General features: G+C 44.1%; 1 pseudogene across 1 annotated transcript; it reads left to right on the top strand.

Moving 5' to 3' along the window:
* The first annotated feature begins 231 nt into the window (after positions 1-231).
* Positions 232-3,458, top strand: LOC147997869 (sperm motility kinase Y pseudogene; annotated as a pseudogene). Its single transcript, XR_015647532.1, has 2 exons — positions 232-831; positions 1,892-3,458. The product of XR_015647532.1 is annotated as a sperm motility kinase Y pseudogene (transcript).
* Positions 3,459-14,826: the final 11,368 nt, after the last annotated feature.

Raw genomic sequence — 14,826 nt, 5'->3', positions numbered from 1 at the left:
ACTTTAAAGCAGGAGGCACAGCAAATATTCAAAACAGAGAACTGAGGAGAGGTAAACATCTTACAGGCTTTGATTTCTAAAAGCCTAAAGTCTCTCCATAGCCCACAGAAGCCAGAGCCTTGAAGCGCTTCCCAACCATGTCATGACAGGTCCTATTGTGACCTCATGAGGAGCGACTGTGAGGAGGTCCAGCCAACAGATGTTAAGCTGTAGCCAGGCCTGGATTTCTTTGGGTGCTTTGAGAGGAGGTGTGGAGTGGAGCCCTCTGCGACTTGGTTGTATCTAGTGAGCTGTGTGTGGTTGTATCGGATTTTACTGTACTGTGTATATGTGTATGTGTCTATGTGTGTAGGATGATGTGTGTTGACAGATTTGCTTGTGTGTGACTGTGTGTACACTTTCGCCCGTGTTTGTCAGTATATGTAGGAGTGTGTGAGTTTACAGGTTTGTTTGTGTGTATGTGTTTGTATGTGTGTACGTTTTCTTGTGCATGTGTGTGTCCCTGTGTGTATGTTTGTGTGTGTCTGTGATGTGCGTTTTTATTGGTGTGCTTGTGTGTAAGTATGTGTGTACCTGTTCATATGTGATTGGGTTTTGTGTGAATCTGGGTGTTTGTAAGAGTTTGTCTGTGTGAGTATAAGTACACTTTTGTGTATTTCTGTGTGTGCTTCTGTGTGTGCCTATGTGTGTGTGTGTGTGTGTGTGTGTGTGTGTGTGTGTGTGTGTACACACGTTCCCATCCCCTTTTGCCCCTTCTTGTATCTATATTACCTTCACCTCAGTGCAAGAGAGTGTAGAGGCCAGAAGTCAGCCCGGGCTCCTGTTCCTAAGGTAGGTCATCAACCTCATTTTCAAGACAGGATCTCTCACTGGCCTGCAGCTGCCCAAGTACCTGTGTTGGCTGACCAGTGGCTCCCAGGATTTTGATATGCCAACCCCATAATATCAGGTTAAAGGCCTACGTAGACGGCTGCCTGCTCATTTATGGTTTGATTTTTTTTTTCTGTGTTTAAGAGATAGAATTAGGCCATATATTCTCAAGACCACTGGCTATTTCCTTATTGTGGTTTTGATCTTTCTTTCTTTCTTTCTTTCTTTCTTTCTTTCTTTCTTTCTTTCTTATGGATTGCTGGTTTCATTTTTTGGTGGTGGTTTTTATGTTCTCACATGCTATATTATTGCTTTGATCATATACATTTGTGCAGTCGGATGATTCACTCTATCTCCATTTTCAATGTCCTGCGGTTTCATCCTTTTACATTATTCCTGTTTCTCTATTGAGTACAAGCAATCATTGGCTTAGTCTTTATACAAATTTGCCCTTTGTGACACTTTGACTCTTCGGCCTTTGTTTAAGGTTTACTGTTCACTGATATTTAACAGCCTTATTCCTTGTGGTTGGTTAATTTTAATTTTCAGTATTTTGCTCTGGAGAGTTGTGGATTTTTGTGGATCACTAGGTCCTGAAATTCAATGGAGTTTCCCTTAAGTGGTGGCTTTTTACATTTCTTTGTTTTGTCTTATACTAATTGTTTCTCCTCTCGTTTCTTTCATCTGACCTTTTTCTTCAAACTACATCCATTCACAGTATTGATTTGGCTGCCCAATCCTATTGTAGTATGACGATTTTTATTTTCATCATTGCATTTAGTATGTGTGTGCTCTTGGCTTTCTCTTTTGGGGTTGGTTATTTGGGTGGCTTTTACTTATGATTCTTCATATTTTCCCCCTTTTCATAATTTTATTCTATTTTTCTAGTCTAGTCTTTTCTTTATTTTTATTTTTTTTCTTTTTGTTTTGTTTGTTTCTTTTAGGTTCCACATGTGTAATTTTAGTTCCTGAATTGCTCCATCTTTTTCATTATTTGATTCCATTTTTTTTTTATTTTTAGGTAGCATTAGTACTGATAAAATGCCTACAGAGATTGAGAAGGAGTTAGCCCCTCCTACGCCCGATCCCAGTATCTCTCAGGAGGGAACCTTTCATTCCCAATATAAAGTACTGAAGACTATTGGAAAAGGAAGCCATGCCAAGGTCCTCCTGGCCCACCACCAGCTCACAGGAACCCCAGTGGCGGTCAAAGTTCTCCGAAAGAACAAGCAGTGGTTCCGGCCAGCCATGACAGAAGCAAACATAATGAGAAAGATCAACCACCCCAACATTGTTTCTCTCTTACAAGTCATTGAAAACAAAACTAGAATATACCTCATAATGGAGCTGGTGGAAGGCCAACAACTCCACCAGTACATCAGAGAGTCAGGGCACATAGAGGAGGATGAGGCCCGGCAAATATTTGAACAGAGATTGTCAGCAGTGAGCTACTGCCATGGAAAGGGGATTGTTCACCGAGACCTGAAAGTGGACAATATAATGATCGATAAAAACAAAAAGGTCAAAGTCATCGACTTTCGCCTTAGCACCGAAACACAACCTGGACATATGCTAAACCAGCACTGCGGTGCGTACTCTTTTGGTTCCCCGGAACTCTTCCTTGGACTTCTGTATGACGGGATGAAGAATGACATGTGGACAATAGGAGTGGTCTTGTATTATATGGTAGTGGGAAAGCTCCCATTTGATTCTGTGATCATCCAAGAATTACAAATACAAGTTGTTGCAGGCGTGTATCCTGCCCCCTGTGGGGTTTCAGAAGAACTGAAGAACCTTCTTAGTCAATTACTAACAGTAAATCCAATGTATAGACCAACAGCCAGCCAGGTGATGAAACACGCCTGGTTCAAAGAACACGGGAAGGGGTTCACAGGTCGTTGTGAAGAACTGCTTCCCCTCAGGCCAGACCCTGAAATTTTGGGTGCGATGAAATGCATGGGATTTCAAGCCTCTGTAATAAAATACTCCCTAATAAAAAGAAAATATAATGAGGAAATGGCAACTTATTACTTCCTACAACAGCAGGCCCTCCCGGGGTATGGCTGCACAGCCCAGGCACAGCAAGTGCGTCCCATTGCAGCCCCATTTCCTAGCCTTAATCCTGCAGGTGCTTTTAGATTACAAAGAAAGAGGAGTGGAAGCCTGCCAGTCCTTGGCACCTTGCAGGTGTCATTCTCCCACGGTCAAGTATCTCAGTATGGCCAGAAGGCTCATCCAAAAGGAGGAAGAAGGTCAACTGTGCCTGGTCCTCTCAGGGCACTACCACTATCACAAATGTGCCATGAGTGTCCCATGCATTCAAACAACAAGCCTCTTCAGTGAGAAGAGTAGCAACAAGGAAATAAAAGAAGATAATCTACTCTCCCACAGAGCCCCATTAGAGGATAAGCCCATCTCCAGCAGGGTCCGGCACAGAGGTTTTAAGGTGTGGACCATGAATATAGCAAATGCCCTGATTAATCTTTGTTGCTGCTTGCCAAGGAGAAAGAAACCTCGCCTGGGGCAGAACAGCATCTCACCCGAGAAATGAGCCACAGGGAGAGTCCAGAGAACAAGCAGCAGGCATAGCCCAGGTACCTTTGTGCTTTGTCCTTTCCAGTTTGCTCTATGCTCCTCCTTCCTCTTGTCTCTGGTTTCCATTTTCCCCACAATTCTTACCTTGTATCTTCTCTAAGTTCTTTATGAGGTTTCCCCAACACCAAGCCTCCTGCCTCTTCTTGATTTCTCCTCTTCCCAGCAGGGACCCAATAGGATTGATGAGTTCCCCACTCTACAGAATTGTCTTGTTGACCCATCCCTTCAGATGGACTCCATCCCCCCCTTAGGCCAATAGCTCCCACAGGGTGAGGACTAGAGGTTCATGGGATCTTGGACTCTTCCATGGGCTACTGGTCCTAGCACATGTGGGCATCAATTCCAAGTGCTGCAGAACAGAGTCTTATCTTTTCAAATGTGACGTCCCATTCCATTAAGCCTTAAAATTAATAACAAGGTTTGTCATTGAATAAGTATCAACAACCTGTTTGTGGGTTATTGTTGATGGTCAGAATCCTGGATGCATGCATAGTTTTTTGCATACTGATTTTTTTTGTTCCTAAGGCCTACTGATTGGTAACATTTCTAAATGATTTCTTTCAAAAATCTTAAGTGAGAAGTAGAAGAGAAGAAGTAATAAAATAATAAAGCAATCAAAGCTCCAAATGGTTATCTAAGTATTCTACCTCATATTTTTTTTGCTTAGAATAAATTCTTTTTTTCTTTCACAGTGCCATCTTGAAATTCTGTCATAACCTGTGTATAAACAGGTGGTGATTTCAGACACATGGCCAATGAAAAGACACCAGCAGAAGCTACAGCACCAACAGGAGTAACAGCAATAGCACCAGCAGCATTAGCAGTAGCAGAAGGAGGAAGAGGAGAAGAGGAAGAGGAGGAGGAGGAGGAGGAGGAGGCAGAGCAGGAGGAGGAGGAGAAAAATCTGGAGGAGAAGGAATAGGAGAAGTGGAATAGGAGGAGAAGAAGGAGGAGGAGAAGGAGGAGGAGGGGTAGGAGGAGGAGGAAGAGAAGGAGGACTTTGCTTCCCTGTCCTGGGATAATTGCTGAATGACTTCTTTTGGAGACAGATACTATGCTGAGCAATGTTTATGAAACAAATTATCAGAATATTAACCATTCATAGAAGACATGTCAATATTCCTGAAGAGGATCACCCCTGGAAGACAGAGTTAGATGGCAGTGCAAGCTGTGCGGAAAGTCCTTAATGAGGACGACTTTCTCAAAGCTGATGATGTCATAGGTCTGAAGGAGCGTTTTGTGGGAGTCAGGGTCCCATCTACCTCTGTCAGGGCGCACAGAGCTCCTGGCCTTGCAGCCTGCCAGGGAGGTGACCGGGATTATTGGCTTCCCTGATCCCCACAGGGTCCTGGATTGCTTGGTTGCCCCTCATTCCTGGTCTACCCTGTGCCCCATGGTGTTTGCAGCTTCTTCTTTTTTTTTTTTTTTTATTAACTTGAGTATTTCTTATATACATTTCGAGTGTTATTCCCTTTCCCGTTTTCCGGGCAAACATCCCCCTCCCCCCTCCCCTTCCTTATGGGTGTTCCCCTCCCAACCCTCCCCCCATTGCCGCCCTCCCCCCATAGTATAGTTCACTGGGGGTTCAGTCTTAGCAGGACCCAGGGCTTCCCCTTCCACTGGTGCTCTTACTAGGATATTCATTGCTACCTATGGGGTCAGAGTCCAGGGTCAGTCCATGTATAGTCTTTAGGTAGTGGCTTAGTCCCTGGAAGCTCTGGTTGCTTGGCATTGTTGTACTTTTGGGGTCTCGAGCCCCTTCAAGCTCTTCCAGTTCTTTCTCTGATTCCTTCAATAGGGGACCTATTCTCAGTTCAGTGGTTTGCTGCTGGCATTCGCCTCTGTATTTGCTGTATTCTGGCTGTGTCTCTCAGGAGAGATCTACATCCGGCTCCTGTCGGTCTGCACTTCTTTGCTTCATCCATCTTGTCTAATTAGGTGGCTGTATATGTATGGGCCACATGTGGGGCAGGATCTGAATGGGTGTTCCTTCAGTCTCTGTTTTAATCTTTGCCTCTCCCTTCCCTGCCAAGGGTATTCTTTTTCCTCATTTAAAGAAGGAGTGAAGCATTCACATTTTGATCATCCGTCTTGAGTTTCGTTTGTTCTAGGGATCTAGGGTAATTCAAGCATTTGGGCTAATAGCCACTTATAAATGAGTGCATACCATGTATGTCTTTCTGTGATTGGGTTAGCTCACTCAGGATGATATTTTCCAGTTCCAACCATTTGCCTACGAATTTCATAAACTCGTTGTTTTTCATAGCTGAGTAATATTCCATTGTGTAGATGTACCACATTTTCTGTATCCATTCCTCTGTTGAAGGGCATCTGGGTTCTTTCCATTTTCTGGCTATTATAAATAAGGCTGCGATGAACATAGTGGAGCACGTGTCTCTTTTATATGTTGAGGCATCTTTTGGGTATATGCCCAAGAGAGGTATAGCTGGATCCTAAGGCAGTTCAATGTCCAATTTTCTGAGGAACCTCCAGACTGATTTCCAGAATGGTTTTACCAGTCTGCAATCCCACCAACAATGGAGGAGTGTTCCTCTTTCTCCACATCCTCGCCAGCATCTGCTGTCACCTGAGTTTTTGATCTTAGCCATTCTCACTGGTGTGAGGTGAAATCTCAGGGTTGTTTTGATTTGCATTTCCCTTATGACTAAAGATGTTGAACATTTCTTTAGGTGTTTCTCAGCCATTCGGCATTCCTCAGCTGTGAATTCTTTGTTTAGCTCTGAACCCCATTTTTTAATAGGGTTATTTGTTTCCCTGCGGTCTAACTTCTTGAGTTCTTTGTATATTTTGGATATAAGGCCTCTATCTGTTGTAGGATTGGTAAAGATCTTTTCCCAATCTGTTGGTTGCCGTTTTGTCCTAACCACAGTGTCCTTTGCCTTACAGAAGCTTTGCAGTTTTATGAGATCCCATTTGTCGATTCTTGATCTTAGAGCATAAGCCATTGGTGTTTTGTTCAGGAAATTTTTTCCAGTGCCCATGTGTTCCAGATGCTTCCCTAGTTTTTCTTCTATTAGTTTGAGTGTGTCTGGTTTGATGTGGAGGTCCTTGATCCACTTTATCTTAAGCTTTGTACAGGGTGATAAGCATGGATCGATCTGCATTCTTCTACATGTTGCCCTCCAGTTGAACCAGCACCATTTGCTGAAAATGCTATCTTTTTTCCATTGGATGGTTTTGGCTCCTTTGTCAAAAATCAAGTGACCATAGGTGTGTGGGTTCATTTCTGGGTCTTCAATTCTATTCCATTGGTGTATCTGTCTGTCTCTGTACCAATACCATGCAGTTTTTTATCACTATTGCTCTGTAATACTGCTTGAGTTCAGGGATAGTGATTCCCCCTGAAGTCCTTTTATTGTTGAGGATAGCTTTAGCTATCCTGGGTTTTTTGTTATTTCAGATGAATTTGCAAATTGTTCTGTCTAACTCTTTGAAGAATTGGATTGGTATTTTGATGGGGATTGCATTGAATCTGTAGGTCGCTTTTGGTAAAATGGCCATTTTTACTATATTAATCCTGCCAATCCATGAGCATGGGAGATCTTTCCATCTTCTGAGGTCTTCTTCAATTTCTTTCCTCAGTGTCTTGAAGTTCTTATTGTACAGATCTTTTACTTGCTTGGTTAAAGTCACACCGAGGTACTTTATATTATTTGGGTCTATTATGAAGGGTGTCGTTTCCCTAATTTCTTTCTCGGCTTGTTTCTCTTTTGTATAGAGGAAGGCAACTGATTTATTTGAGTTAATTTTATATCCAGCCACTTTGCTGAAGTTGTTTATCAGCTTTAGTAGTTCTCTGGTGGAACTTTTGGGATCACTTAAATATACTATCATGTCATCTGCAAATAGTGATATTTTGACCTCTTCTTTTCCGATCTGTATCCCCTTGATCTCCTTTTGTTGTCTGATTGCTCTGGCTAGAACTTCAAGAACTATATTGAATAAGTAGGGAGAGAGTGGGCAGCCTTGTCTAGTCCCTGATTTTAGTGGGATTGCTTCAAGTTTCTCTCCATTTAGTTTAATGTTAGCAACTGGTTTGCTGTATATGGCTTTTACTTTTAGGTATGGGCCTTGAATTCCTATTCTTTCCAGGACTTTTATCATGAAAGGGGGTTGAATTTTGTCAAATGCTTTCTCAGCATCTAATGAAATGATCATGTGGTTCTGTTCTTTCAGTTTGTTTATATGATGGATCACGTTGATGGTTTTCCATATATTAAACCATCCCTGCATGCCTGGGGTGAAGCCTACTTGATCATGGTGGATGATTGTTTTGATGTGCTCTTGAATTCGGTTTGCGAGAATTTTATTGAGTATTTTTGCGTCGATATTCATAAGGGAAATTGGTCTGAAGTTCTCTTTCTTTGTTGTGTCTTTGTGTGGTTTAGGTATAAGAGTAATTGTGGCTTCGTAGAAGGAATTCGGTAGGGCTCCATCTGTTTCAATTTTGTGGAATAGTTTGGATAATATTGGTATGAGGTCTTCTATGAAGGTTTGATAGAATTCTGCACTAAACCCGTCTGGACCTGGGCTCTTTTTGGTTGGGAGACCTTTAATGACTGCTTCTATTTCCTTAGGAGTTATGGGGTTGTTTAACTGGTTTATCTGTTCCTGATTTAACTTCGATACCTGGTATCTGTCTAGGAAATTGTCCATTTCCTGAAGATTTTCAAATTTTGTTGAATATAGGTTTTTATAGTAAGATCTGATGATTTTTTGAATTTCCTCTGAATCTGTAGTTATGTCTCCCTTTTCATTTCTGATTTTGTTAATTTGGACGCACTCTCTGTGTCCTCTCATTAGTCTGGCTAAGGGTTTATCTATCTTGTTGATTTTCTCAAAGAACCAACTTTTGGTTCTGTTGATTCTTTCTATGGTCCTTTTTGTTTCTACTTGGTTGATTTCAGCTCTGAGTTTGATTATTTCCTGCCTTCTACTCCTCCTGGGTGTATTTGCTTCTTTTTGTTCTAGAGCTTTTAGGTGTGCTGTCAAGCTGCTGACATATGCTCTTTCCTGTTTCTTTCTGCAGGCACTCAGCGCTATGAGTTTTCCTCATAGCACAGCTTTCATTGTGTCCCATAAGTTTGGGTATGTTGTACTTTCATTTTCATTAAATTCTAAAAAGTTTTTAATTTCTTTCTTTATTTCTTCCTTGACCAGGTTATCATTGAGTAGAGCATTGTTCAATTTCCACGTATATGTGGGCATTCTTCCCTTATTGTTATTGAAGACCAGTTTTAGGCCGTGGTGGTCCGATAGCACGCATGGGATTATTTCTATCTTTCTGTACCTGTTGAGGCCCGTTTTTTGACCAATTATATGGTCAATTTTGGAGAAAGTACCATGAGGAGCTGAGAAGAAGGTATATCCTTTTGCTTTAGGATAGAATGTTCTATAAATATCCGTTAAGTCCATTTGGCTCATGACTTCTCTTAGTCTGTCGACATCACTGTTTAATTTCTGTTTCCATGATCTGTCCATTGATGAGAGTGGTGTGTTGAAATCTCCCACTATTATTGTGTGAGGTGCAATGTGTGTTTTGAGCTTTAGTAAGGTTTCTTTTACGTATGTAGGTGCCCTTGTATTTGGGGCATAGATATTTAGGATTGAGAGTTCATCTTGGTTGATTTTTCCTTTGATGAATATGAAGTGTCCTTCCTTATCTTTTTTGATGACTTTTAGTTGGAAATTGATTTTATTTGATATTAGAATGGCTACTCCAGCTTGCTTCTTCTGACCATTTGCTTGGAAAGTTGTTTTCCAGCCTTTCACTCTGAGGTAGTGTCTGTCTTTGTCTCTGAGTTGTGTTTCCTGTAGGCAGCAGAATGCAGGGTCCTCGTTGCGTATCCAGTTTGTTAATCTATGTCTTTTTATTGGGGAGTTGAGGCCATTGATATTGAGAGATATTAAGGAATAGTGATTATTGTTTCCCTTTATATTCATATTTGGATGTGAGGTTATGTTTGTGTGCTTTCATTCTCTTTGTTTTGTTGCCAAGACGATTAGTTTCTTGCTTCTTCTAGGGTATAGCTTGCCTCCTTATGTTGGGCTTTACCATTTATTATCCTTTGTAGTGCTGGATTTGTAGAAAGATATTTGTAAATTTGGTTTTGTCATGGAATATCTTGGTTTCTCCATCAATGTTAATTGAGAGTTTTGCTGGATACAGTAACCTGGGCTGGCATTTGTGTTCTCTTAGGGTCTGTATGACATCAGTCCAGGATCTTCTGGCCTTCATAGTTTCTGGCGAGAAGTCTGGTGTGATTCTGATAGGTCTCACTTTATATGTTACTTGACCTTTTTCCCTTACTGCTTTTAATATTCTTTCTTTATTTTGTGCATTTGGTGTTTTGACAATTATGTGACGGGAGGTGTTTCTTTTCTGGTCCAATCTATTTGGAGTTCTGTAGGCTTCTTGTATGTCTATGGATATCTCTTTTTTTAGGTTAGGGAAGTTTTCTTCTATGATTTTGTTGAAGATATTTACTGGTCCTTTGAGCTGGGATTCTTCACTCTCTTCTATGCCTATTATCCTTAGGTTTGATCTTCTCATTGAGTCCTGGATTTCCTGTATGTTTTGGACCAGTAGCTTTTTCCGCTTTACATTATCTTTGACAGTTGAGTCAATGATTTCTATGGAATCTTCTGCTCCTGAGATTCTCTCTTCCATCTCTTGTATTCTGTTGGTGAAGCTCGTATCTACAGCTCCTTGTCTCTTCTTTTGGTTTTCTATATCCAGGGTTGTTTCCATGTGTTCTTTCTTGATTGCTTTTATTTCCATTTTTAATTCCTTCAACTGTTTGATTGTGTTTTCCTGGAATTCTTTCAGGGATTTTTGTGTCTCCTCTCTATGGGCTTCTACTTGTTTATTTATGTTTTCCTGGAATTCTTTCAGGGATTTTTGCGATTCTTTCAGGCATTTTTGCGATTCCTCTCTGTAGGCTTCTACTTGTTCTCTAAGGGAGTTCTTCATGTCTTTCTTGAAGTCCTCCAGCATCATGATCAAATATGATTTTGAAACTAGATCTTGCTTTTCTGGTGTGTTTGGATCTTCCGTGTTTGCTTTGGTGGGAGAATTGGGCTCCGATGATGCCATGTAGTCTTGGTTTCTGTTGCTTGTGTTCCTGCGCTTGCCTTTCGCCATCAGATTATCTCTAGTGTTACTTTGTTCTGCTATTTCTGACAGTGGCTAGACTGTCCTATAAGCCTGTGTGTCAGGAGTGCTGTAGACCTGTTTTCCTCTCTTTCAGTCAGTTATGGGGACAGAGTGTTCTGCTTTCGGGCGTGTAGTTTTTCCTCTCTACAGGTCTTTCAGCTGTTCCTGTGGGCCTGTGTCTTGAGTTCACCAGGCAGCTTTCTTGCAGCAGAAAATTTGGTCTTACCTGTGGTCCTGAGGCTCAAGTTCGCTCGTGGGGTGCTGCCCACGGGCTCTCTGCAGCGGCAGCAACCAGGAAGACCTGTGCCTCCCCTTCCGGGAGCTTCAGTGCACCAGGGTTCCAGATGGTCTTTGGTTTTTTCCTCTGGCGTCCGAGATGTGTGTGCAGGGAGCAGTCTCTTCTGGTTTCCCAGGCTTGTCTGCCTCTCTGAAGGTTTAGCTCTCCCTCCCACGGGATTTGGGTGCAGAGAACTGTTTATCTGGTCTGTTTCTTTCAGGTTCCGGCGGTGTCTCAGGCAGGGGTCCTGCCGCTCCTGGGCCCTCCCTCACGGGAGCCCAGAGGCCTTATACAGTTTCCTCTTGGGCCAGGGATGTGGGCAGGGGTGAGCAGTGTTGGTGGTCTCTTCTGCTCTGAAGCCTCAGGAGTGCCGACCTGACCAGGCGGTTGGGTCTCTCTCTCACCGGGTCTGGGAGCAGAGAGCTGCTGCGGTGTTTGCAGCTTCTATGGGCTGAATTAATCAGTGATTCACTGGAGCTGGATCTGAACCCAAACCACAGGGAAGCCCCGGGCACTGAGGACAATAAGAGCAACAGACAACATCTCCTCCACTGCTTCTCTCTCTGCTCCACAAGGCAAGGCAGCTCCCACACAGGAGGCATCCAGCCTAACTCCCAGCAGGGAGAGTGTGAGATGTCTGTGGATGAGCCCACATTACAGTACGATTCTGTGGGAAGACATCTGGTAGCTTCTGGAGCAGCTGCAGCAGTCAGGACACATGGAACTACAGTGGAGGTGAGCTATAGAACCAGGTAGCAAAGAGTCTGATCTGGCCAATGCTGATCTGAATCCCTGGGTGCTCAGGGCTACAATGAATGCCAGTCATGGGCATGCAATGTGTCACTAACACTGTGTGTGACCACATTCTGAAAGTCTTGTCCAGAAAAAAACAAGTGGTCTTGAGCACTGAGGTTCAGTCCCGACTCATGGGGTACAGGATAGCAGATTGACCTGAGTATGAAATCGCATGAATATGCCCTCTGGCTGCTCCCTGGGCTCAGGATTGATGGGCCCTGAGAAGGCACCATTCATGGGTCTGCAGGAGTAGGGGAGAGCTTGGCATTCATGAGGCACTCCTAACCCTTACTTGAGCCACTCTGGGGAGGAGATGGCATCATTTGTGAGACGGGCTTATGTGGGACACTATGCTTTGATGTATGGCACAGACAGCTCCTGTCCTTGCTGACAGTTCAGACCCACAGCTGGCCTCATCTCAGACAGTCCCATGAGGAGTGGTGTTTGGTTCCTGCTTCACAGTTAGGGCAGGAAAACACCTAGGATACGATGGGCCACTGCAGTGAGTACAGGCCATGCGACTGTCTTGTCCTTGCTTACTTGTTTTTTCCTCTTCCTCCTCCTCCTCCCCCTCCTTCTTCTCCTCCTCTTCTTCTTCCTCCTTCTCCTTCTCCTCCTCCTCCTCCTTCTCCTCCTCTTCCTCCACCTAATTTCAGGAACCACCCAGAGACCTTCACAGGAGTGTAGTTCATGCTAATCAGAATGCAGGGCTGGAGATCAAATTCTGGGTAAGGTCTCCATCCAGCCCTGGTTGCTCCCACACACACCCTGCCTACCTGAGATTTCCAAATTGTGTTCTCAGGGTTGTGGAGAATCCTCTACAGTTAGCCCTGCCGATACAGCCAGTTTCTTGGGAACACTGGGTTTAGCAGGAGTCCTCTCCATCAGGCTCAGAACCTTAGAGTGAGTGAGAGGGCTTGCTGAGTGGCACACTAGGACCAGAAAGGTGTAGAGCCCTCCAGTGGTAGTCATGAAGTACTGCAGGAGTTTATTTCCTGATTTCTTCACCTCTACCTTGTTCTAAAGCCTTTTCAGGGACCCCTAGGGACCTAAGAAACTTGACTTTGGACCCCCATAGCGCAACAGAGAGACTAAAGCAGCAGCCCTGTGAAACTTCTGCAGAGGACAGTGTGGGCTTTGTGTTGTAGAGTGGCTGTGGAGTGGCATGAAGGCTGACTGACCAGCCAGTCACAGAGAGCTAGGGACAGTTAGATTCTTGGAGGAGGGAGCATGAGCGGCAGACACAGCAGAGTTGAGGCCTTCAGAGGAGCCAGCTCATTTAATAGAGAAGCATATGCCCTCCCAAAAGCCTGTCAGCTTAAGACACTGCACTGAAGACCTGACCCAGTAACATGCCTCATTTACACATCACCTACTTGTGCCTTGTGTATGGTCCTCAGGTTAGATCCTAAGTCCATCATGACTTAAAAGCAGAAGTTTGCACATCACTGCAATGTGGAGGCTACTCTCAGCTGATGGGACCCACGCAGTCTGTGGACAAGTTTGCTTAAGTGAAAGTTGGCCGTCCTTGAACTCTCGGGTCTTCCAGGGTAGTGTGTGTTGACCACATGCAGAGTCATTCCTAAAGACATAAGTGTCAAAATTCAACAATAGGGAGAGAATCCTGTACTGGATGGAATCACTCGGCTCAGTGTGGACACAAAGATAACCTATGCCATGGCATGGAGGCTCCCAAGAACTTCTAGGATGAATGTGAGGCACACAAGAGCCCACAGTGCAGCCTGGGAGAACATTAAAGTATCTGGAATTATCAGGGACCCTAAGGTATGTTGGGCAGGATATGGAGCTGATGCATGCTGGAGAAGGTGTCATGAAGGGACATGGGCAGTAGAGGGAGGTCTATGACTGCAAGGCCTGCCTAGGCTCCAATAATCCAAACTGGGTACTGCAGAATTTCCGAGATCACAGCTCTGCAGTTACCCTTCTCATGTCCTGGTTTTAACTACTGCACCCAACACAAAGCCTCCCTTGCAGTATGTCTCAGATCCATTTGAGACTCTGCAAACCAGACATCTTTGTACGGAATGGAAAAGAACCCTTACTGCACATCTCAGGTTGTGGAGGCTGGTCCATCCTGTCTGACAGTGTTTCTGAGTCATTGGTATAGGGCTGTTTGGGGTCTCCTCTCCTCACCTTAGCCAAGGAGGTCCAGGGTCATCAAGCAGGTACAGTCCATGGGCTCTGATATGGTTCATGGTATGTTATCTACTCATGGAGCCCTCAAGATTTCTTTACTGCCCAGGGTCCAAAGAAGTATTTGATGTCCCTTTACTTGGATGAGAGGAGACTTGAATGTCACTGCTGCTCACAGGTTCTTGGTAGTTGAGCCCAATAGTGGATGCATTTTTGTGAGTCATATCTGCACCTCCTCCTAACATCTGTTAGAGTAGATAAAGTCTGTCTGGCTGGGTGGGGCAGTACCTCCTCATCTAGGCCTTCTTGTGTGCATCTTGACCTCGGCCAGAACATGTGGAGTTGGGACAACCATTCTGGATGTCAGCTGATGCAATGCCTCACACAGAGGTGCTGGCAGAACTGAGGGTTCTATTCCCTGGACATTGTGACACGAAACAGACTGGGAACAGTGGGAAGAGGAGGGTCCACAAGGCTAGCTCAGACTCCAATCTCTAAAGATCAGATTTCATCTTTCGTACAAAATCTGGTGAACTAGCCCTGTACAAGACTCATATTACCTTCCATTAGAAAACCTTTGGGAACAAAAACCCTATTGTAAAGTGGTGTCTGTGCCAACTGTGGGTGCCTGGCATCGGTCAGGTCTGGTGTCAGGATAGGCCCATCCACAGACATACACAGGCACACACACACACACACACACACACACACACACACACACACACATCATTTCATGCAAGCCTACACCGCCCCCCCCCCCCAATCACCTGCTATCTTGGGATGTGTCCAGGCTGCCTCAACTTAGCTTCTTCCCACCACATATGTCCCTAAATTGTGTGAACCAGGGGTGGTCACTCCCCTTGCTGGGTTCCCTATTCCTCAAGTTCAGGTGAGGTCACTCTGCTCCTCCTGATCCTTTCCTGGTCTAGAGCTTGTCACCTGACCCTCTGGTTCACAA

The sequence above is a fragment of the Rattus norvegicus genome, unplaced genomic scaffold, assembly GCF_021556685.1.
Source record: "Rattus norvegicus strain SHRSP/BbbUtx unplaced genomic scaffold, alternate assembly SHRSP_T2T haplotype2-0000033, whole genome shotgun sequence".
NCBI classification, from domain to species: Eukaryota; Metazoa; Chordata; class Mammalia; order Rodentia; family Muridae; genus Rattus; species Rattus norvegicus.
This window is presented reverse-complemented; position numbering and strand designations above follow the sequence as displayed.